This window comes from Pinus tabuliformis, chromosome 6 (genome assembly GCF_031772625.1).
Source record: "Pinus tabuliformis cultivar Carrire ecotype Pingquan chromosome 6, CPIR1, whole genome shotgun sequence".
Lineage (NCBI taxonomy): Eukaryota > Viridiplantae > Streptophyta > Pinopsida > Pinales > Pinaceae > Pinus > Pinus tabuliformis.
Window position 1 is genome coordinate 1,323,102,237 of NC_142292.1, and position 24,080 is coordinate 1,323,126,316.

Consider the following 24,080-nt stretch of genomic DNA (forward strand, 5'->3'; position numbering starts at 1 on the left):
CCTATCCTATTCTCTTTATAGAAGTAGGTCTTTCCCCTATCGAGAGCCTAGCTATGATTAGGCTTCTATTGTACGAGAACAAACTCAATAACATAGTAGATCATAGACTTCCTAAGCTAGCTTTAAATTCCAGCTAAAACCACCTAAGGCTCAAACGGGGTTGGTACATGAGGGCGTGGTTAAACTATTGGGAGATCAACGAGAATGATGCATTCAAAAACATTAATAACATTAAAGATATTGTTTTTTTTGTAAGCTAAGGAGAGACCTTCTTTTTCTATTATCTTGAATTGAAACCACTACATAGTCGTGGTGGCCTCAACCCGCCCCGAGGGGAAACCGGGTTTATTGGCCACCTCAAGTTTTTGATAGCCATCCAAAAATAAAAGGTTCTCATTCTGTCTTTCCATGCTTTATACGCTACACACTTATAGAAATTATAACGGTTTCTTGTCTGCATTCTAGATTACAAAAAGAGACTACAGTTAACTAGCTGTAATTCAAAAAGTTTTTTATAAAAACCTCTATTTATCATGTCTTCTTCTACTGATCTGTTGTGCCTGCCTGCTGCTCCATCTCCTTCTTGATACCCGAACCACTGGCTTTTAACTGCTGCTGTATTTCGTCCATCTTCTTGTCCTGCATGATCAAGGTGATTTGAATGTTCCGAAGTTCCGTCTTCAGGTTTGGAATACCCTGAGATAATTCTGCCATTTCCATGGCTACTTGTTCCATAGCCTTAGCTAGTAGTCTCTTCATTACCCAATAGACATGAAGGGTCTGTTTATATAATGTCATGCGTCCGCGTGTGTTGCCTGGATCCGGGAGGAGATATTCCCAGTCTTCCAATTCTGAGTCTGACTGTCCCTGAATTGCCTCCTCTTCTAGCTGCTGAATAATCCTTCTGATGTTTTGATTAGTATTTTCGCAGTAGGCCCTTTCAGCATACTGAACTTTTTTACCTATGGATTTCCTTATCCTCCGAACAGACCCTGTTGCGCGATCTTCCCTGTTTCCAGCCGTTCCTCTGCCCCCTCTTCTGTCCTGTCCACGTCTCCCTCCTGCACCTCCCCTTCTCCTATAACTCCCCCTGCCTCGCCTTCTCTTTACACCTGATGGATTTCCACATTCCCCTCCTTCTCGTTCCTGGCTACCCCTTGCATCTTCTTTCCCGCTTTCCTGAACCTTAGACCTCCCCGTCTTTACCGCCCTGCTTGTCCATTCACTCCCTGGTCCTCCTTCCTCCCCGTCTGAGTCAAACATCTCAACATCCTCCTCTGAATCATCCTGAACCGTGAGAATTTCCTTCTCTGTGGCATCCTCTATTATTCCTTTTCCCTTTTCCTCTCGGCCCCCTCGACCTCGGTTTCCTCCCTCTTCATTACTCCTCATCCATCTTCTCGAAGCCATTCTGATCCCCTCTACCGAGTTTTCCTTACGCTTTGTCGCCCTCCTCTGTATTGTTGTTCTCTCTTCCAGAGCCCTGATCGCCCTGCTTCTTCGCACTGTGTTCGTCGCTTCCTTACTAATTCTCCTCGTCTGGCTGCATGAACCTTTCTTATTCCTCCGTTTCCACCACCTCTTCTCTATTTTACTTGCCCTCCTCTTTCACCGCTTGTTGTCTGCCTCCTTGTTCACCTTTCTTCGCGTTTTCTCCGTACTGTCATGCTCCTGTCTTATCTCTGACACCCTGACAGATCCCATCTCCTCCATCGCAATTCTATCATCCGCTTGTCTTGAGATGATATCCCTCGCGGTGATCCACTTGTCCTTGTTCATCATAACCTGAACTCCTCCTGCTCGGTCATGCTTTCTTACCTGCTGTGCATTTATTAATCTATACGCCGTCGTTCTCATCCCGATCGGGAGAACATTAAAGATATTGTTACTTCTAAGTTCGAAGAAAAATTGTGGTGTCCGAAAGATTTAGCGACTAAAAGAAAATTAAGTTATTATAAGAAGGTCATCAACCCCACCCTAGAATATCAAAATTATCTCTCTATTTTAACTAGCTCAAAGAAGAAAACTAATATAGAAAAGATTAGAACGAATTCTCATGAGCTCCATAGTGAAACAGATCGTTGAGCAGTTCCTAAAACACCATGGATGGAAAGGATCTGCCATCTATGTGAGAATAGGAACATTTAGGATGAAAACCACTTCCTCTTAGAGTGTCGGGCGTACAACCACATTAGATCTCAGTTTCATAATCTCTGTCACAATACTGACCTTCCTAGCCTTTTACAATGTCAAAGTTATAGTGAGCTTGGGAGGCTTCTCTCCAAGCTTTTTGAGTATAGGAATACAATCTTAAATCCAACTAAATAATTTGTTTCTTTAGATCCGATAGACCAAAGATTGGTCTGAGCTGACGTTAACCATCATTATCATCATTATATTTTTAATATTAATTTATTAATATAATAATTAATTAAATTTAATTATTTTAAATGTGGTTGATATTATTTTAATAATATTAATATTAATTATTATTATTATTTATATTACTAATTTTTTATAATATTAGTATTAATTTATAATATTTAATAATATTTTTAATATGATATATGCTTTGGTTATATCAATGACATTTATTAATTAGTTGTACTAATAAACTTATTCTAACTTAGGTAAATCTATTAAACTTAAATCATTAACATAATCCTAAATAAGTATAATAAAATTTAGTAATGTGAGTAAACCTAGTAAGATTTTTCCATCCAATATACGCAAATAGTGGTTTCATTCCATATCTTGTGGTATCCCTTGCTGTAAGTAAGAATTTACTGCTGAGCTCCCTCGGCATTGCTCCTTCTAAATCATCGAAACCATCAAGGAAAACCAAAGAAACCTAGAGCGTGTTCTGTGCCTCGTTATTAACGTATTGAAACAGATAAGCCGAGGTGTCTGTTACTCTCAGAAAGGTTGGTAAATCAATCTTTCAATCACATTTCTGTCATTCCAGGAATACAGGAAATGAATTCGCCCTTAGATTGATCGTGATGTCTTACTCCTAACGGATGATGCTCCTAATGATGTTATCAATCCACTATGTGTTGACAGCGCTAATTATGACTACCCCTAAGGGATGCTGCTCCTAACGATGTTATCAATCATAAATTTACCGTGAGAGACAAATTAAAATGTAGTTTATACGAATTTTAAGACATTCCTCATATTATGACTTATGTTGAGTTAAATTACAAAATCACCAATTTGTCCTCTGGCAACAAACAAAACATATTTGCTTAATAAAAATAGGCATCTTATTCCAGGAAGAGGAAGACAGAGAACGGGAATGAAAATAGGGGCCAAAAGCCTAAGTTTTTTTCCCGAGAAGAAAAACACACTGATTTATACGTAGTACTAGTACATTTTCAAAAAAAAAAAAAAAAAAAATACATAAAATTTCCAACAAACGGAATGATATAATGAGTCTGCATATGCGAGTTGAGGGTGAAATGGAGCTAAGCATATATAGATGGATTGTGCACTAAAATGCTTACTTTACCTCTTAATTAATCTGCATTAAACAGCGACATAAATTTTTAAAAAATTAAAAAATTAACCACAGTGACATATTTTGTGGAAATATATGATTTAAACAGAGAATGGCAAACAAGGCAGCTCAACTTGTTGCAGTTTGGAGGGTATAAAAGATTGATAAATATATTGATGATTTGGCTTTGGATGGCAAACAAGGCAATTCAACTTGTTGCAGTTTGGAGCGTATGCACAATTGCGACAACTGGAGAACGAGATTCTTCAGTCATGCATATGGATGCAACACGACTTTCACACTTTTCGGTTGCAAATTTGGCTCTACTCATCAAGAACGTTGAAATGTTAGAGGTTGCGAATTTTGGGATTATTGTGCTTTTAAATCAGATTTAATGAGTGGAAATGCTTGAATGGGTATTTCTAGAGAAGAGTTTTATTTTTAGTTGAGTGTTTACATCGGGTGTTATTCATCCTCATGTTTTGATTTGATGATTATTTGATGAAACAAAGATAAAATAACATAAAGAGAAGATAACAAGTATACAAGGATATCACATGTAATTTTGCTAAGTAAGGTTAATCTATTAAAAAAGGAAAAAAAGATATTTACACAGTGGTTCTGGCTGTAAATGAAAACAGCCTATCTCAGCTTGCACAAGAGCTAGTTCTAAGACTGCCCCAACAAAGGGGAAACCATTCTGATAGTGCGGGAATTACAAAAAGAAATGGGACATCATTGAACATTTTCCGCAGTTTTTTGAAAAGAGCTAAGAAAACAACATAAAACCAGCAATTCATCCTCGTCGATGCACCTAAGTGGACAAAAGAGGTGGAACCAAAAGTTAGATGAAGTGCCACCTCGCATTGGTAATTTGGTTGATGAACTCCTCCATGGCAGATTCCTCCACGATCGGGCAGATCCAATCTTCGCGGTTGTCTGGCTGAGATTGCTCGCCTTCTCCTCTTCCTTCAACCAGCTACATGTCCACCTCGTTCATCTTGTGCATCTCCATGGATGGCGTGGCACGGTGAGGCTCTCAATCCTCATGCCTTTCCTACATAGCCTCCTACCCTTTCCGCTTGGGCTGTCCACCATGCGCTATTTCCTTGTCTTTACTTACATTCTACTGGGCTCTGCAATGACTGGGTTCCGCTTTAAGCATATCGCTTCCACGGTAGGGCATCTCGGTGCTCTGAACCGCTTCCTCAAAGAAGGAGATGGAAATGGTTGCAGTGATAAGTGGCTGATTGAGAGTGCTATGGAAGAGCGTGGTATGGGGGGAGTGATGCTGGGGCAGAGGGAAGGGAGCTAAGCGAAGGCCTGCTCTACCTCGTCCGCTTCTGGTGTTGGGATAGCGAGTATTTTCCTCAGAGGAGGAGGGAGAGCCCGAGGTGCTTTGCCTCCGGACGTGCTGTTGAGAGCTTCCACCCCTTGAGCCACCCCTTCTACTGATTAAACGTTGTTGCACCATGGTGGGATAAGGAGCAGAGAGAGCCCACAGGTACTCACAGAGTGTAAAACAAAGAAAATTTGGAGCAGACAGAGGGCATGATTCGGAAGCCAAGCGCGACCCAACAGCCTCCCATAACCCACCTTCGCCAAACCAATGATGCATATGGAGCTTCCAACCGAGTCCATGGCTATTCATGAAATTAACTTCAACCACCTCTCCTCGGCTATACCCCGCCATTACTACAACATTAAATGGAGCCGAAGCCCAGCTTGACCTGAAGCATGCGGAGGTGATGGCCCGTTCCATGTTCCGACTGTGCATACCATCTTCCCCATGTGTGAAGCCATGTGATCGCCCCTTCCTCTGTATTAGTCTCGTCCCTTCCTTATCTAGGTGGTGCTGGGCTCGCACATGTCGTCCAGCTTTGCCGCACCCCTGTCCCATCTCCTTAACTGTCCACTGAAGGACCCGCATCCGGGGAGGATATCACATGTAATTATGAATATAAGAGAACTTTTTTTCCTTTCTGATTTTCTAACAATACTTACTATTTAAGCTTGCATCAAATGCACTTTAGGATAACAACATCTCACACTTTGTTCTCCTTTCCCTTAATGTACTTAATCTCGAAACCATATTTGACTAACAATTATAGCCACCTTATCTAATGAGCATTCAGATTCACCTATTTAGACAAATGTGGTAAACCCATCCGCAATTCAAATATCCTTCCCATGACATAGTGTCTCCACATCTTAAGAGAATGAATAATAACCTCCAATTGCAAGTCATGTGCAACATAATTATTTTCATGTTCCTTCAACTTCCGGGACTCATTACACACCACATGCCCATTTTGCATAAGCACTCCCCCTAGATATTCCTTATATGCATGAGTCCATACAAAGAAAACATCATTTAGGTCTACAATATTTAATATTGGAGCACTTATTAACAAAGTCTTCAACTATAGGAAGTCTTCTTCACACTTCGAAGTGTATTCAAATTTTACACCATTCATTTGCAGTGAAGTTATAGGGTAAGAAATCTTGGAAAATACCAGAATGAGCCTGGTGTAATAACTAGCTAGGCCCATAAAAGACCTACCTTATATAACATTGTTTGTTGCTAGGCATTCCTTGATGGCCCTAATATTTTCTGGATCCACAACTATCCCCTACTCCAAAATTATATGGCCCAAATAATGTATCTATCATTTAATTAGCTTAGCATATAGTTGATTCTCCTTAAGCACCTTTAGAACTAGTCTGAAATGTTCTTTGCGCTGCTCCTATATCTTAGAATATATCAAAATATCATATAGGAAGACAATGATAAAATTATCAAAATATTCCTTGAAGACACCATTCATTAAGCACATAAAAACACTTGGTGCATTGGCTAATCCCAAAGGCTTATTTTATAGAAGATGATGTCCTAAACTTATATTAATATTAGAAAAAACCTTAGCTCCCTGAAGTTGATTGAATAGATCATTTATCCTTGGAAATGAATATTATTCTTAATAGTCGTTTTTTTAGGATACCGAAAATCCTCACATAAATTCAATGCTCCATCATTTTTCTTGAAAAACAAGATTGGAGCACCCCATGGTGATACACTTGTTCATATGTAACCTTTCTTTAATAACTCATGTAACTGCATCTCCAATTCTTTAAGCTCAAGAGTAATCATCCTGTAAGGTGCTTTAGAAACTAGAGCAACTCTAGGTACCAGGTCTATGGGTAAACATATATCCCTCCTTAGTGATAATCCCTAGATCTCAACAAATACATCAAGGTATCACTGTAGCATGGGGTAATCCTCCATATTAACTAGATTATCTCAATTGGGTTCTTCCATATAAGTTACTAATATTTCACATCCTTTTCTAAAATCCTTCTTTAAATCCAAAGATGATATCTGTTTAATCAATATTGGTCTAAGAAATCTCTAGACCTACCTATGTTGACCTTCATCATTAATACACGTAAAAGACATGATATATCAATCAAAAACTCTATGGTGCTTCCCTAGCAAATCCAGGTTGATATAACAATCATGAGATCCCAATTAGATTATATTTAGTTTAATCATAATACTCACTCCATTCAAATCAGATAGACATTCTTTCACCAACTATATAATTCTTCTCTTTACCCCTATTTCGAATTGAACCAACCATTCCCTTCCTTTCGATGCTTGGTCGTCCCCACATTAAATTTATCTACTAATTTCAGATCAATATAACTATGAATAGCTCTAAAGTAAATCAAAATAGAGATAGTCTAATTATGCAACTTACCTTCAATTTCAATAATTTTCCCTTGGTGTTGAGCCTACTTGTTATCTAGCACAACCAAGATCTTGGTCATGCCTTTGCCCACATCCTGCATTGTATCATCTATCTAAAATTTGTGCATAACCCCTTACCTTATAAGGGTATTCCTTATATTTGTGATTTCTTTGAAAACCCCAAGATTTGGTAGGCTAGAACAAGGGTTTCATGTTGGAAAATTCACCATCTTTGGGTTCACCAAACAATGAATCTAGTTGTTGTTTCAACTGTGACCCATTCTTGAAAGGAAATAGTTTAAACCCCTTATTTCTAAATTCTATGAAACACCTCTTCTATGGCATGCATTTTGTACAACCGATTTATTCTGATTCTCATCATTAATTGTTCAACCTTCCTCATGGTTGCATCCAGAGTCCTTCGCTCATCCAATATTAGCATGGATACATAGAATGAGGTTAGTTCACCCACATACCTCTAAATTTTGACTTTTTCATCCTTAATAAAGATCACATATCTCAACAACTTCATCAACTTTTGGCCATATTCTTCCATATTCATGTTACCCAATTTAGGTTCAAAAAACTCTTGCATCTTCCTTTCTTAGTAGTACTTAGACAAGTATTTCTTTTGAAAATATTCTTTAAATTTCCTCCATGCCAACTTGCTCTCGTCTAAATGCTTTACTTATTTTAGATGGTCCGACCTTAGGTTAGCATTACCTTTCAGGTAGTAAATAGAATTCCAAGCTTCTAAATTAGAAGGGTAGTTAAAAAGTTGTATATACCTCTCCATGTATAACAACCAATCCTCACCTTATTCACCCTTTTTATGTTTTGCGTTAAATTTGAGTGGCTTACTCTTGTGTAGTTCTCTCTATAAACTACTCCCATCATATTTCCTCTTTCTTTCCTTCTCACTAGTGACACTATGTTTTCTATTTGACTATGAGGTAGTGTAGTCCCATTTATTGAACCTCCTTTGAGCATACAAATGTTCTAGGTCAACACTCTTAACTCTCCCCCGACATCTGGCACCCCTTTATCTAGTCTCAAATTATAAGTCCAATTCTTGATGAATTCTATTTAAACTCTGTAGAATTTGGTTGTTGAGTTTAATTTTGTTCCTTCATTATTCTATAATTATCATCTTTAATATTAAGAACCTTCATCTTGAGGCTTCTCACAGTCTCTTGTAAATATCTATCTGTTAGCCTCCTTATCCTGTGCCCCTGTGATTTAGTTCTTACATTCCCCACACTAATATTTTATTCCCTAACTTCTTCTCTAGCCTATTAATTCCTGAAATATCTTCTATCGCTTCATGATGCCTCTTTTCTTTCAGAACTGTTTACCTTTTATGTAAATTCTTTGAAATTCTCTCCCAAATTGAGATTCTATGACGAGCAACGTGCTTTTTTCGCCAATAGCTTTATGTAGATTGTTGACTTGCAGGATTCTAACTCTTGAGAAAAAAATTGTACTTTGAAAGTTTTAATTGAGCACCAATTCTTGTTTCGAAAATCCTATTTCTTTTTCCTAGTAAATTCCTTCGTCTCAATCCCATTTTTAACTTATCAGATATGGTTTTCTCAAAGTTCCCTTTATTTTAACTACTCACACACCAAACTATGATCCATGAGAGAAAATATATTTCCTTTAGAAGTTCATCCTCTCTCACTCTCCTCTCTTCAGATTTGACAAATTTGTAAAATGTAAATAAATTCACAAATCAGCATGCCCATTAGTCTCATGTCTCCATGGCCCACGTGTTGCACAAGCTCGACGCCGACCATATAACCTTGATGCCCATCATATCACCATTACACAAAACAATATCACATTAAACAATATAAAATAAAATAATAGACGTGCAGTCCTCCATGCACTCATGCACCCCACATAAATATAAATAAATATACAATATATATATATATATATATATGTATCCATTTGTCGATCAACAAATGTGAATGATATGAAATATCTGATGATGGGAGTCGCTAGCATGACCCTTCAGAAATAGATGGTTGGGCCTAGTGAATCAAACAATCCTGAACCCATCAAAATATGAAGTATCACAAGTTTTAATGTGACTTTCTACTCCCATTGAATCTAACGATCCATATCTCTTTAATCCAACAATATTTTTGCCATCCGATGCTAGGTTTCCTACCCTTAACTAGCCTCCCACAATCTTATGGATCTAGGGTTTGCATCTCCATTAGGGTTCCATTCCAACAGTAGTTGCTCCATTAATTAATGTTGAATATTTGTTATTTAATTCCAAACCCTATCCTCCATGACCATAACTTAGTCCCTTGGACATCGTGGGGTACCACACTATACAATGGTGTTAACCCACTCACATGCATAGCTTAACTCCTCGTCTAGTGGTTCTCACTTTCTCATTGTGATCTCCCAATGCATACATTATTTATGGGGCCACCTCTGCGGTCTTTTCACCATGGAGAAAAGGATCATGATAGTTCCATTTGAAATTCTTTTGGAACCCCAACGTAAAGACAATTCTCTCTCTATTTTGATATGCCTAATATATATATATACAAATATAAATACTATACTATGACACACACACACACACACATATATATATGAACCAAATAGAAACTCATACATAGGAATGGTGTCATATGCACAAATTTTAGCATTCAAAGGCTAAAATTTTACGATCCTTCCCCATAAGTTTATTAGTTGGCATGGATTTGATCCGTTTGAGCCTATATTAGCTCATATATCCTTTGTCAAGGTAAATTTTAATCAATCCCACCATTGTAATTTTTTCAAACATTTGGTGGGAAACATGAAATTTTTTCATTTTCCTCGATATGATGTCCAATCAAGACCAATTTTGAAAACTAGGCAGGTAAAGCTTAATCAATCCCACCACTGTAATTTTTTCAAACAGTTAGTGGGAAACATGAAATTTTTCAATTTTCCCCATATGAGGTCTAATGAGTCCCAATGTTGATAACTATGTTTTAATAACACATTATAACATCGATAGCCCCGTGCTAGGAAAAACTACCACAAACAAACCACTCATAATGATACGAATTAACTGCAAAAGAAAGACAAGCGATGAAATGTGTGAGAATGTAGTATGATCAAAACGTACAAATACAACATTAACATATACAAACCATTGTACACCACAATACATAAATGTGTAGTGGAGTAATATTAAAAATAGATGCATTATTAACAAGAATAACACATATAATCCAAACAAATAATAAACATGAACACTAATCTAAAAAGAAATAAGCAACAGGCTACGATCACTCCATACTCTATTTAGCCATAGACCTTGTGGTTCATGCATTTAAGCATAGGTCATGCCCAAGCTAGGGATACAACTCCACATTAAACAATATTGAAACCAATTAATATAGATATAATAATTGACAAGGTACCCATCTAGTAAACACCGCCCCAGCCACATGCTTCCACTCTCCCCAATCTGCACCAATGTCACACTCCTCAACTTCACCCTACTAGTCGCTCATTAGTTCCCACCTCTCAAGAAACCTTACAACCAACTAGAGATGGTCTCATCTTGGGCTTCTAGGAGCTCGTGTTTCTCTCTAGGAAATTCTTTGAGCATGAACCAAAATAGCTTCTAGTCGGTTCAGAACCTAGGTACTCTGTTCGCCAGCTGGTTGCGCAAAACTGAAGTCACCAAAATAGCATGATTCAAAGAATGAGTGAAATTCATAATTCCTCCCACTATATCCTCTTAGGAAAATATACGCCTTTTAAATATGCATGACCTTTCTCTACCGTGTGGCACTCCCCGAAGTCATGTCATCCCATGGTGCCCTTTTTCCTTCAATACCTCACCAAACACCCTGTTTTCCTATCTCCTTGGAGTTGTAATTCCCCCTGTATTCTTTACCTTGATGTGGGCTCCACACCAAGCATATTTTATATTATTATAAAAATATGTACAATATTTAGATCATAGTTACAATTATGACCCTCCGGCCACTTAGCAAAAATGAGATAGATATGTATCTAGGCATGTTAGCCCCAAAACTTATAAACATAACTACTTATGCAGGCAAGACCATAGAATAACTTGATATCCCCACATTAAATATTCACATATGTCTGGATTAATAGCCTAAGTATAGCTATACATATATTTACATTACCATCAACGAGTAAGGGTATTACACTACTTTTCTTTTAAGCATAATATCTATATGGCTACAATTTCAAATAAGCCATGTCCCCAACCTCAAAATTACACAATTTCATACATGTTTTGTTGATTCTATGCCTATAACAATTTTTCCTTCTTTTATTTCATGATTTCCTTACAGTCTTGTATTAATTTGATTGCTTTAGGCACTCTACTATCAGGAAATAGTAGATCTATGAATTTGGGGGCCTCATAACCATATAAATCTATGAATGGTGACATCTTGATAGACATGTGATAAGTATTATTATAACAATATTCACCAAGGTGTAGCCATTTGATCCAAGCTCTTTGCTATCCAAAAACATAATTCTTGAAATACCCCTAAACCCATCTTTTCAGTATCACCATTCGACCATATTCTTGTGGGTGGTAGCTTGGGTTAGGAGGGAGCTCAATCCCACTCTATTTAAAGAATTTATGCCAAGGCATGCTTGGGAACTTGTTGTCCCCATCACTAACAATATTCTTGGGCATCAATTGAACCTGAAAATATCTCTACAAAACAAAGTGACTACCTATGATGCTATATAGATCATTACAATGGAGAAGAAGTGTGAAAACATAGTCACCCTATCAATCACAACATAGATGCAATATTTACCTACTACATTAGGTAGCACTATGATGAAATCCATAGAGATAGATTATCATTTCTTCTAGGAATGGGTAGGGGGTAAAGCAGACCAACTCAATGAGTATGCACATTCTTGTTTTTCTGGAAAGTAGGAAACTCTCTAACCTTCTTAAGGACTTCATTCTTAATTCCTTTCCATGTGTATCTCTCCTGGATTTTCCTATAGGTTTAAGAAAACCTGAGTGATCATCTATAGGTATGAAATTTCCTTAATATATTTACCTAATGCAATGAAGAATGAAATAAATAAAATCTTCCCTTATACATGATCAACTCATTTATAATTGTATATATTTCATAGTGAGTTGTGTCTTCCATAAATGATTTTCCCATGAATCTTTGGCATAATCTAATATAATTAACTATCTATAATTAGTAGAAATCTCCACAAGTGAACATGTGTGAGGCCTCTTACAAAGTGCATCAACGAATACATTCTTCTTCCCCTTGACATATATAATGTTAAAATCATCTTCCTACAATATACTAACCCACTTTTTTTTCCTATCATTTATATCCTTCTAGTTCATGAAATATTCATTGTTGTTACGATTTCGTTTGATGATAAAATTGTGACCAAATGTTTATCATCTAAATTTATTCAAGGCGTGCGTAATGGCTAGCATATCTCTAACATAAGATAAGTAAATGCTTTTCACACCTCTTAATTTTCTTCTCTCAAAAGTTATGTGGTTCTTATCCTACATTATAATGGCTCTTATCCCCTCTCCCAAAACATCACACTCTAACTCAAATGATTTATATATCTAGTATTTCCAAAACAACACATGTGGACATCACTTCCTTGAAGTTCTCAAAACATGTATGTGTTGAATCAAGCAACTAGTTAAATTCATAAGAGATGTTGTAGTTATTGAATGTCCTTAAGAGTTATCCAATACAAACTAAAATACCAAAGAATCCCTTAGCTTAAGAGAGAAATGTAGGTGTATGTCTTTCTAGAATATGCCTAAAATTGTCATGGTATACTCTTATTCATTCTACACTAATGATATGACTAAGATAAAAAAGTGTTTTCATACCAAAGTCAAATTTATACTCATTTTCATATAAATATTCACATTTTAAGATGCTCATATGTCCTCAAGATGCTTCATATGATCCTCCTAAGTCTGACTAAAAATAAGAATGGCATTAAAAAATATCAAAATAAATTTCCTCAATTGTCTCCTAAAGACCTAATTCATACAACTCTAAAAAGTGGTTGGAGAATTCATTAATCCAAAGGCAATTACCAAAAGCTCCAAATTCCCAAAATGCTATTTGAAATAAATATTCTCAATATCATCCTCTCCCCTTTAAATCTGATGATACCTTGACCAAAAATATGTCTTATAAAGGTATCATGCCCCATGTCACTCATCGATCAATTCATATTTCATGGGAATTGCATACCCATTCCTTATTGTATTTTTATTTAGGGTCCTATAATCAATGCACATCTACATCATTCTCTATATAATTTCCTTTTCTCTTTCATCATTGTGCCTCTTAGGATGTTGATATGGAGTAGTGATCATTGGTTTGGCTCCTTCCATGCTTTATTTCCATCTCAGTAGGAACTCTCTTAGGGATACTCTTGAACACCTTGCTATGTTTGCATATGAACCCCTAAATAAAAGATTGGTAGCTACTCTTTTGATGGTCCAATATTCTAGGAATGTTGGAATGATGAGACACTCTATTTCCCACTCTACCAAGTCATGCTCGATTATTTTCTTCATACTGTTAAGTGATACAAATTTAGACCCTCCATCTGAAAGTCCTCAAAGTACTAGTTCAATATCTTGATGTTCTTCTTTATTTCCAATTTCTATAGATTGAATGATAACTCTACAATGGACATCATCCATGCCATACCATGAATAAAATCATTTTCCCCCATTTACAACACATAAAATCCATCTTGTAACTTATAATAACCCAATTGTATACTAACATTTGAAATATTACAAGTATAAGGAATATTATACATGTTAGCTACCATCACCATAAACCCACTATGTTCTCCTATTTTCAAACCCCTCTTCATAAAAATCCTTTTATGAATGAAATTAAGAGTTTCCCCTATATTAATTAAATAAACAACTCACTTCTGTTGTGCTACAACTCTTACCTTGAATGTGATTTCCTTCTATACACTAGAGATTTGTGTTGTGGTCCTATCATTGTGAGATGCTTCCTCTAAAGTGTCTTTCTCATCACTATTCTTCAAATTATATTGTTGATATGATCATTCTGATGTATATTCTTCAACAACAAAGTACTCTAACTACTTAGCTTTTGGTTTCAAACTTCATTTATGGGAGGGATCACATGGCTTTCTACAATGCAGACACAACTTCTTCCTTTTAAGGTCATTTAGCTACTAACTATCTAACCTATTACACTTATTTTATGGTTGTTGTGATTTTATTTCAAATTATTTTTTATATTTATCCCTCTTCTTTAGGAACCTTTTGGATTGAAACTTTCTTCTAAAAGAAGAAGCATCCACGTATCTTTCGTTTTTTATGGCTTCATACAAGCTAGGTGGATTGAGGGCCTTAATCCAACCTCCCAAAATTTCCATCAAAACATCCATGAATAGAAATATAAATTAGAAAATTTTTTAGGTCTAAAATGGGCCTCCTAAGGAAATTATAAAATAATAATGGAAATAATAAAATAAGATTAGATTGCATCATCAAATTTTAGAGGGAAAAAAGAAAAAACTACTTTTTTCAACTCGTATTTTCAACTTATCCACCTATGTGTTTACTCAAATTTAGAGTGGTAACACTCGTTGGATGCATAATTTGATTCTTCATCTAAAGAGTACTCATGTTTCATACGTTCGATGGACCCTACTACACAAAAAATGAGAAATACATGAAAAACGTGTTTTCAATCACGTTTTTTCATGTATTTCTCATTTTTCATGTTTCAGGGTCCATGAAACGTATGCAACATGGGTATTCCTTGTATGAGGAATTAAATTTTTCATCCAATGAGTACTCCTACTCGAAATTTGAGTAAAATATTAGGGAGATAAGTTGAAAATACGAGTTGAAAAAGAAATTTTATTATTTTATTATTTTTAATCTTTTTTACCTTTTTATTTCAAAAATGATGAATTATCGCCCCTGGTTGACTTCATCTTGAATCCTATTTGTTCTTATAAAGTTTATTTTGGTTGTAACATTTTTCTTAGGTGGCCCATTCTAGACCTCAAAATTCCCCTAATGAGTCTTGTTTTTGAAATATCAATGAATGACACTACGAGACTATGAAAATATAAAATAAAAGTTATATAAACCCCACTGCTTAAGTTGTCCCAAATCTTTGAAGTGCATATCTGGATCATTCTTGTCAAATTCATCGATAAACCTCTCTATAAAATCTAGATATGAAATGGTCCTATCATGTCCCATGGTGATCATCCCCATGTTAACCATGCAATCCCTTATACAGATAGAAGTGATTCGTCTAGCTCAATGTGTGGGTCTAGTAACAACCATGAAAAAACAAGAAAACTTCCCTAACCTAGATCATAATGACAAATGAGAAAGGGAGATGGTCTACGTCTCGCTTATGCGCTCGAGCTTTGATGATGATCCTGGTCCCTTAGCTCCCAGGCTCGCTCCTCGTTATTCCTTGCATATAAATACCTACAAGAGTTATCAAAAGACAATAACAAGAAAGATCATATCATATGAATTTGAATGTAAGTTATACAAAAAATCAAGGAGTATTGTACTAAGCAAACTATCATAGACAAGCTTATGGGAAGTAAAACATGCTTTGTCTTAATGATTAAATCAAAGCGGAAAGCATACAACTGGTGCCTTAATGTTGAAGGCCTCCTTCAGGATGGATTGAAGTCCAAGCCAAACTTAACAAGCTCTCCTTTCCTCTCTCACCAAAATGGTAGCATCTAAGCAAAACTGAGTAGAAGAATGGAAACCAACAATGACCAACCCAGTGAAGAAAGTGAATAATGAATTTATAGTGAGGGAGAGGAAGTTAGAGATCCACCAAAGGGGGAAGAAGTTTCTAATCCCAAAGGTAAGATCCCTAAAGGTAAGATAAAGGGCTCTAAATGGGAACTCGATAATATGTTCATCCAAAAACTATGAACTTGCCTTTCTCGAGGCTTCTAGTAAGAGAAATTTTTGCTCCACCTTTAGAGAAACTGTCTGAAGAGGATCAATGTGGATTTTCCTATCAAAATTCACACTGTCAGCGCTAGGCACTAGTTAGACAAAATGTTACGAACACATATTTTCCAACTAAAAGTAGCGTTGGTCTTGGAAATTAGGGTTTTTCACAAGTTTTCCAAAATCACTTCAAGACATTAGTTATCCAACTTTTTAGGGATGAGTTGAGCATATAATAAATTGTGAATGAATTAAACAAAGTCTTTCGGTAGAAATCATATGAGAGAATTTTTTTTTGGCTGACATGTTTCGAACTGACAAGTGTGGTTCATTGTGAATGAGTTTAGACATCTCTTGTCGCTTTACAACACTTGTGATGACAAAATCGCAGAAGACGACACTTCGGTAGAGAGTTGGGAATGTGACAAAATATTGTGTAACACCCCACCACTCATGTGTGGTTCCATAAATGTGTATACCTACATATTTTATGACCTCCTCCTCTAGAATTGGGTTGATATGGAAATAGGTATGAACCTTCTAAACTAAATCTTGTGTTCAAGTCTTCCTTTAACCATCATAGTAAAGAAGAGTCAATCTTCCTACTTTCTTCGTCAAATCAAAATTATGCAATATGTTACCTATGAAAGGTCTATGTTTAATCATGACATCAATATAATATCTAAGTGATATAATATCCTAAAACTTCAGGCCATTATTTTTCCAATCCTACATAAACTAATTTTGTAAATTGGCGACTTGTGGCTCATTTTCAATTGGTTCTAGTGTCCTAGCTAGGAATGTACGAATAAAAATCCTTGAAATAAGGCTCCAGTTTGTTCATTTTGACTTCCATCATGAATGAAATTCTCTCCTTGACCATTATTTCCTCCATTTTTGTCTCCATTATTTGCATTTTCCCCACTAATAACAACCCTAGGGTAGAAGATGAGCCCATGTAACTCATAGAAAGTAGCTCTAATAGACGAGTTGTGTATACATCATTAGAGGAAAGGGGGGTGGTTTTAATGACAAAAATTATATCTATATTTCTTTTAGGAAAAGGATGAAGAACATGGCTTTACATTGAACTGCTTCGACTTGTATATAAGTAAGGATGAGTATTAGCTCCCAATGTAGGTATGAAACATATATGATTATATTCTATCAGCATTAGTTCGTTAGTGAATATAATAATACAAATTTGTTAATTCGGTCTCTTCTATACTTTCATTCACTCAATAAACCCACCAATAATTTTTTTTGGAAAGTGTGTTTTGAACAAGATTTTGAAGGTTATCCCATGTAAGTAAGAAAGGATATGAGGATCTCTTTCTTTCATGATTTTGAGGTCCACTACTGCCAAGAATAGGGAAATACACTATTACTTTCATTGATTGATTCATATATTTTTCATGAAGCAACACCACAACAAAAATTGAGTTAGTGAAAGAAGTAGCATACCCAGTAGTGGATACAAAATAATAGCCAACAAAGGATGGAGGCTAGATGGTAAGAGCATAGTGAATTGGGTCAAAAGATTTGGCCACTAATTTTTTTCTTAGGCTCTTTTCTCTACAACTTCTTGAAATCAAACTAAGGCATCCAATAAATTCAGAAAATATTCTTCATGGTTTTGATTTCAGGGTCTATCACTCATTTTACTCGTATTTTTTTCCCTCAACTACCGTCTACTTTCTCTAGACAAATTTGCTACAGACCTGTTTCTATGAGTATTGTATTGGTGTGTATAAGGTTGTTATTCAAATCTTATCATATCACTATACTATCATATTGAACCCATCTGGATGGAAGGATACATTTCTCTGATACCATTGTAACATACTTCCTTTTTTTGACAATTATAACACTTGTAACAATGAAATAAATTAGAAAATAATAATATTTAGGAAAACCTACAAATTTATATAACCATGCTTTCTAGAAACAATGAAAGAACTTAGAAAATAGTAATATTTAGGAAAACCCACAAACTGATATAAATAAAATTTATATTTTGATTTGGTATTACAATGTATGATCAAAATGAACAATACCTATATAACCAAAATGCTTTAAAAAAGAAATTTAAGCATACCCATTGAATGTAGAAATGCATCCTTCTTATTTTGAATTGAAATCTACAAAATCATTGTTGCAATGTTATTATATCAAGCTCTAAAATAATTTTTCTTGACATAACTATCCTGAAAGCTACTAAAGGATATAGATATCAAGCCATCAATAAATCCTAATCGTGATCTTTGTGTGAAATCATCGGGATATTCACTACTTTATATCTATTTTGTAGTTTATATCTCTCAATAACACGAATAATGTCTCGTGGAAGGTATTTCACCATAAAAAACCAAGACTAAGTAATCTCCTCTAAAAAATGACAATATCAAATATCAAATCCGACATATGAAATTAAGTCCACAAATTTTCTTTTATCACTCTTCAAAGAAGTTCAACCCTCTTCATTGAGCCATGTGGGACTAAATAAAATTAATTTTAGTCTCCCAATTAAAGGCCTCATTCTTTTTCCTTCTTTCAAAATCAAACATCTTTCAGTTATAATCGACCCTTATTGTCCCTTCATTAAAAATATTAGAATAATGATAAGGTTGCCTCTAAATAACCCAACCATAATGTCTATATTATTTATTGATTCTAAAAATTATAAGTTGTTATTTAACTAATTTTAATATTGTTTTTCTTGTTGATGGGGGTGGACGAAAGGTCAGATGAGGGGGATGCCAACACGCACCACCTCACCATCGAGATGCCAACCCTTCATATGAGTGGCATGTGCTATACATGTAGCCACCTTATGGAAATTTCGATATCTATCGTACTATGGTTATATGCCTAAGGTATTTGAGAAAACATTGTTTGCAACTATGGTACTATGCATCTGTGTTAGCGACAAAGAGAACAAAGTTTTTGTGGAGGCTCCCAACCTACAGGAAACTCTTCGAGTGTGATTTTCAAGATCACCATTTGGTGTCTACAAGCAAGGATTTATCCCTCATTATATTGGAGGTTTGTAGTGACTGGTCTAGGAACTTGGAATGATGATTAATATGAGGCTATCAGGAGTTCGGGTTCGAAGGATGGAAGAGAGGATTTCTTCTAATTGACCCTGGGGCTAGGGAAATGATGGTATTTGGATTCGGTTAACCTAGAAAGCTCATCAAATGGGTATTTCTTCTTGAAAAGTTTATTCATGAAATGATTTTGGGGGGAGGTTTGTTGTGGTAGTCCTTGGTTTTCTCTTTTACTAGTCGTGGGTCACCCAAACCATCTTTTCAACTAGGTTTTTTATAAAAGATTTAGGGGTTTTAATTTGTATATTTGGTCTTCAAAGTTAGTAAATTTCAAGAGGGAGCAAGGTCAAGGTTTTGAAGTCCTCATCTCTATGTCAAGTTGTAGAGGGTGGCAAGATTTCTTGAAGGGTCTCCCTTTTAGGTTTTTGGTGGTTCCTCCAATATTTAAGTCCATTAATGGAAATTGGTGCTCAACATTCTAGTTTGATGGTGAGAGCCCTATTTTCTAGTTGAAGTTGGTAGAGGGTGATGTTGTGTCATTATGGTCCCACAAACCCAAATTATGTGGTGGTAGTCAATACACTCAAGTGGGGGAATGCAGTGGTAGAAGGAATCCCATGGTGGGTTTCAGAACTTAGGAAGCTAATCAAGCCTTGGATGGATACTAGAGGGTGGTAGTCATCTGTTAAGGTGGTCAAACATTCACAATACTCATATATAAAATTTCTCGTCGGTCGGTGTTGAATTTGTGCATAAGTAATATAATATCAACAATTTAGAGTCAGGTTTGGGGGTCGAAAGTGGCAGGGAAGATGCTTTAACAAAGAGGTCAAGCAACAAGAGGGATTGGTTCATGAGGATAGGGGATTGATCGAGGAAGGGAAGCATTGATATAAGAGGTAGAAGGGGGTCAAGATGTAGAACTAGATAAAGGGGAACTCATAATTCTGAATAGGAATCTAGTTTTTTTTTCCTTCGAGCCTCTATAGACACACTAAAAGGTCAGCTAAGGGTTAGGTTTGGTGGTTAAGAATGGTAGGAAGGATGCTTCAACAAATAGGTCAAGAAACAAGAGGGATTGGTTCATGAGGAGAGGGGATTAATAGAGGAAGGGAATCATCGGTAGAAGAGGGAGAAAGGGGCCACGACGTAGAACTAGATAAAGGGGAGCTCAAAATTTTGAATAGTCACCTAGATTTGTTGTTCTCTCAGCCTCTATAGACACACTAAAAATTCAGATAAGGCAACATACAACTCTTTTGGAAAAATTGAGTCGAAATAGGCATGATGACCATAATGAATTGATCAACTTCATCAATGACCTAACACATAATCAAGGGAATATGCAACACTGGTTTGCATCACTTCATTATGGCCAAAGGGCACTAGATCAATAGTTGGAGTAGTTAGCGGGACGGCTAGCTCATGTGCAGTTTCATGTGCATGGTGATCTTGGATATTTTGAACCACCGGACATCACTATGACACATCCTCCTATCTCGTGATGAGTGTGGTTTGGGTTCGTTTCCTGGGAGCCATTTGGGAAGTTTGGTCTTTCAAGTTCTCAGTGTCAATTTTTTTTTGGCATTTTGTAATTAGCTTTTGGTTGTTCTTCGAGTCAACAAATCCAGTCGGAGAGAGGCTAGAAGAACAACAAAATTTGGAGAAATATTTTCTAGTTTTTTGAGGAATTAATAGAGTCTTTTCATTGAAAAATTAAGTTATTTTCTAAAAGGTTAAATTAAATGCATCGTTTTGTTATACGTGATTTGTAAATCAAAATTATTACATTAAAAGTTCTTTCCTCTGATTATATTATCAATTTTAATAATGCAGAATGATTCAAACATAGGTGAATTGGTGTTGACTATAATGGTATCTACTTTATTATTAATTTAAATTATTGTATATGATAAAATGATAATAACAATATAGAATGAGAATTAATATTAATAAAAGTAAAAAAATATATTCATTGAAATAATAATTATGAAATATGTTGTTACAAGTAAAATGAATGTGATTAAAATATAAAAATAGAATATATATAAAGTTTAAAATGGGGTTAGAACTAAATTTTGATGGAATAATCATCTTCTCACTATTGGGATGCTATCATAGAGGTTGTGGGAATCTTAGTCCAGCTTGAAGACTCTTTAAAATAATTTAACTCCCTAAAACTGGATTTCATTCTCAACACCATTTTATGATATTTGAACCATAATCATGGTGAGGACTAAAACCCATAGAACCGAATTGACAGAAACACACACACATATATCTATACACACACCTTATTAATTTTAATTTATTTTATAGTTCAAGAAAGTAGATCTCTCACTCTAGATAAAGAAAACATTGGTGATTGGACTGAGATGTGCTCAAGACCAACATGGTAGATACGTTGTAATGTTTAGTATTCTTACTATATCAAAATAAAAGAAAATGAAAAATACAAATTAACAAATAATTATAATTATAATTAATCATCAAACCAATCTAGCTCCATCTTAACTTTTCATCTATTAAAGAGGGATCAAATCTCTTGAGATCCGAACATTTTTTTAAAATAAAAATATGTTTGATTCCTCTTGAAGCTTGATAGATCTAAAGTTAAATTGAATTTAAATTAATATAATATTAAAATACATTAAAATTCATGTTATAATATAATACAAAATATTCACTACATAAAATTAAAAATCATCTAAATTGAAAATAATCTATATAATTTCTCTTCTTTATAAGAAAATGAGATAATATTTCAACCTAAAAATTGTCAAAATTATATATATATATATATATATATATATATACTAGAGGAAATCTAGTAAATCTCTAGGGACTTTCGATAAGAAATAAAAAATAAAATATAAATATAAATATAAATTAATAATTATAATTAAATATAAATATTAATTAGTAATTATAATCATGTGGTAAGGCGTTCCCTTTGACAAAAACTCCCCTGTCATGCTACTTGTGCCATATTTCATCATTGATTTTGGTGTTAGACCATTGAAATATTATCTACCACAAAATTAAAAACCAATATTAATTAGTTGTAATTCATAACCATATAACTATATTCCCTACTGCCATTTCTACTAAATTTTCTCTTATCTCAATTTCATAACTATAATCTCTAGTACCATTTCTACTGGGTTTTCCCTTATCTCAAGTTCGCTCATTTTACCGCAAACTTGTCTCCATCTGATATACTTGATTACTAGCGTCCATAGATTCATCCACGTGAAAAAGTGTTCATCGGGCATCCTCATAACGAGGTCATATCCATACGAGCATGTTGATCACAGCGTTGCCAACAGGTAAAGAGATCTATGATTTTCTCTTAGCTTATTTATCTGTATAGATTTTAGGGTTTTTTCTTTTTAGTTAATTTAAGTTGTAATTTGCAAACATGAATTGTTGTATTGCAAAGCATTGGTCTCCAGATGTATGAAAATCGTTTTAAGACTTCTCATAAGGATTCAGTACCAACTGCTCGAATTTTTTTGGATAGCGGTTCAAAAGTACGAGTTAGGGCTACCCGAGGTGAAGCTAGTGATAGTAAGAGTATAGCTACACCTCTATACCTACACCGGTGAGAAATGTTTCTATGTACTATTTTGTTATCTGTGATGGTGTAACAGACTAATCTTATTTTTTTGTAGCCTTGCATGATCTTGCTCCAAATGCTAATAAGATATTTCCAGAAAACGAAATAAGAGATAGCTTCAACATTAATTTTCCATATTGGTACATTACAATTAATGCTATTATTTTTATATAAATCCATTTTTGTTGATTTCACTTTCTTTCCTGTATTGAAATATCATGCTCCCCTATTCTAAATGCATCCTCTCTTAGTCCAATGGTTTACAATTTTTTTCATTTATGTTATTCTTTTAATGAAGTGAAATTTATTTTAATATTATTTTATAAAACATTTAATTGAATTATTTATACTATCCGCTTTGTTTATGTAGTTGGATATCTTTTTTGGGAGTTGTCTAACGAGGTGGAGGAGGCCAAAAGTGGCTAGAATTGGGGCAAAAAAAATTCAAAAGATCTTGTAGACACAGTGTTTGAATCATGTTTTTGATGGTGGAAATGGATTCATCACCATCAAAAACGTCTAGGACACCTAAAAACTTGAAGTTTAATAACTATAACTTGGATTTACAAAAATCATTGCCGAATTTTCTCTAAATATGACTGGAATTTCCATAACTTTTAGGGCGAATTTTCTCTAAATATGACTGGAATTTCCATAACTTTTAGCGCAATTCCTCCAGCTAATTAGACTACGACATTTTTTTGTAACTATTTGTAAGTTGAAAAAAGTTTGTGTTACTAAATACCAAGTTTAGGGAATTGTTTTTCTTATGCCAAAAGTAAAGAAGGTTAAATACTTTGTAATTTATGATCTTAAAATAAGCTTTAAATAATGTCATTTTTATAAGAAAAGTATCAATCTTTTTAGACTACATATTTTTAGTCTTATTGAAAATGTTAGATTTAATTCAATTAAAAATTGTATGGATATTTATTTACATTTTCTAATTTTATTTTTGGTTTTTAAAATTAGTTTTGATTTTAATGCATCTCATGCTCGAATAAGCATGAAAATGCCTGCTTTGTTAATGAAATGTATTTTACTACTATCGTTTAATTTTTTAATTGAATTGTTTATAAAATTTGTTAGGTTTATATTGTTGGATATTTTCTTGTAACTATTTGTAAGTTGAAAAA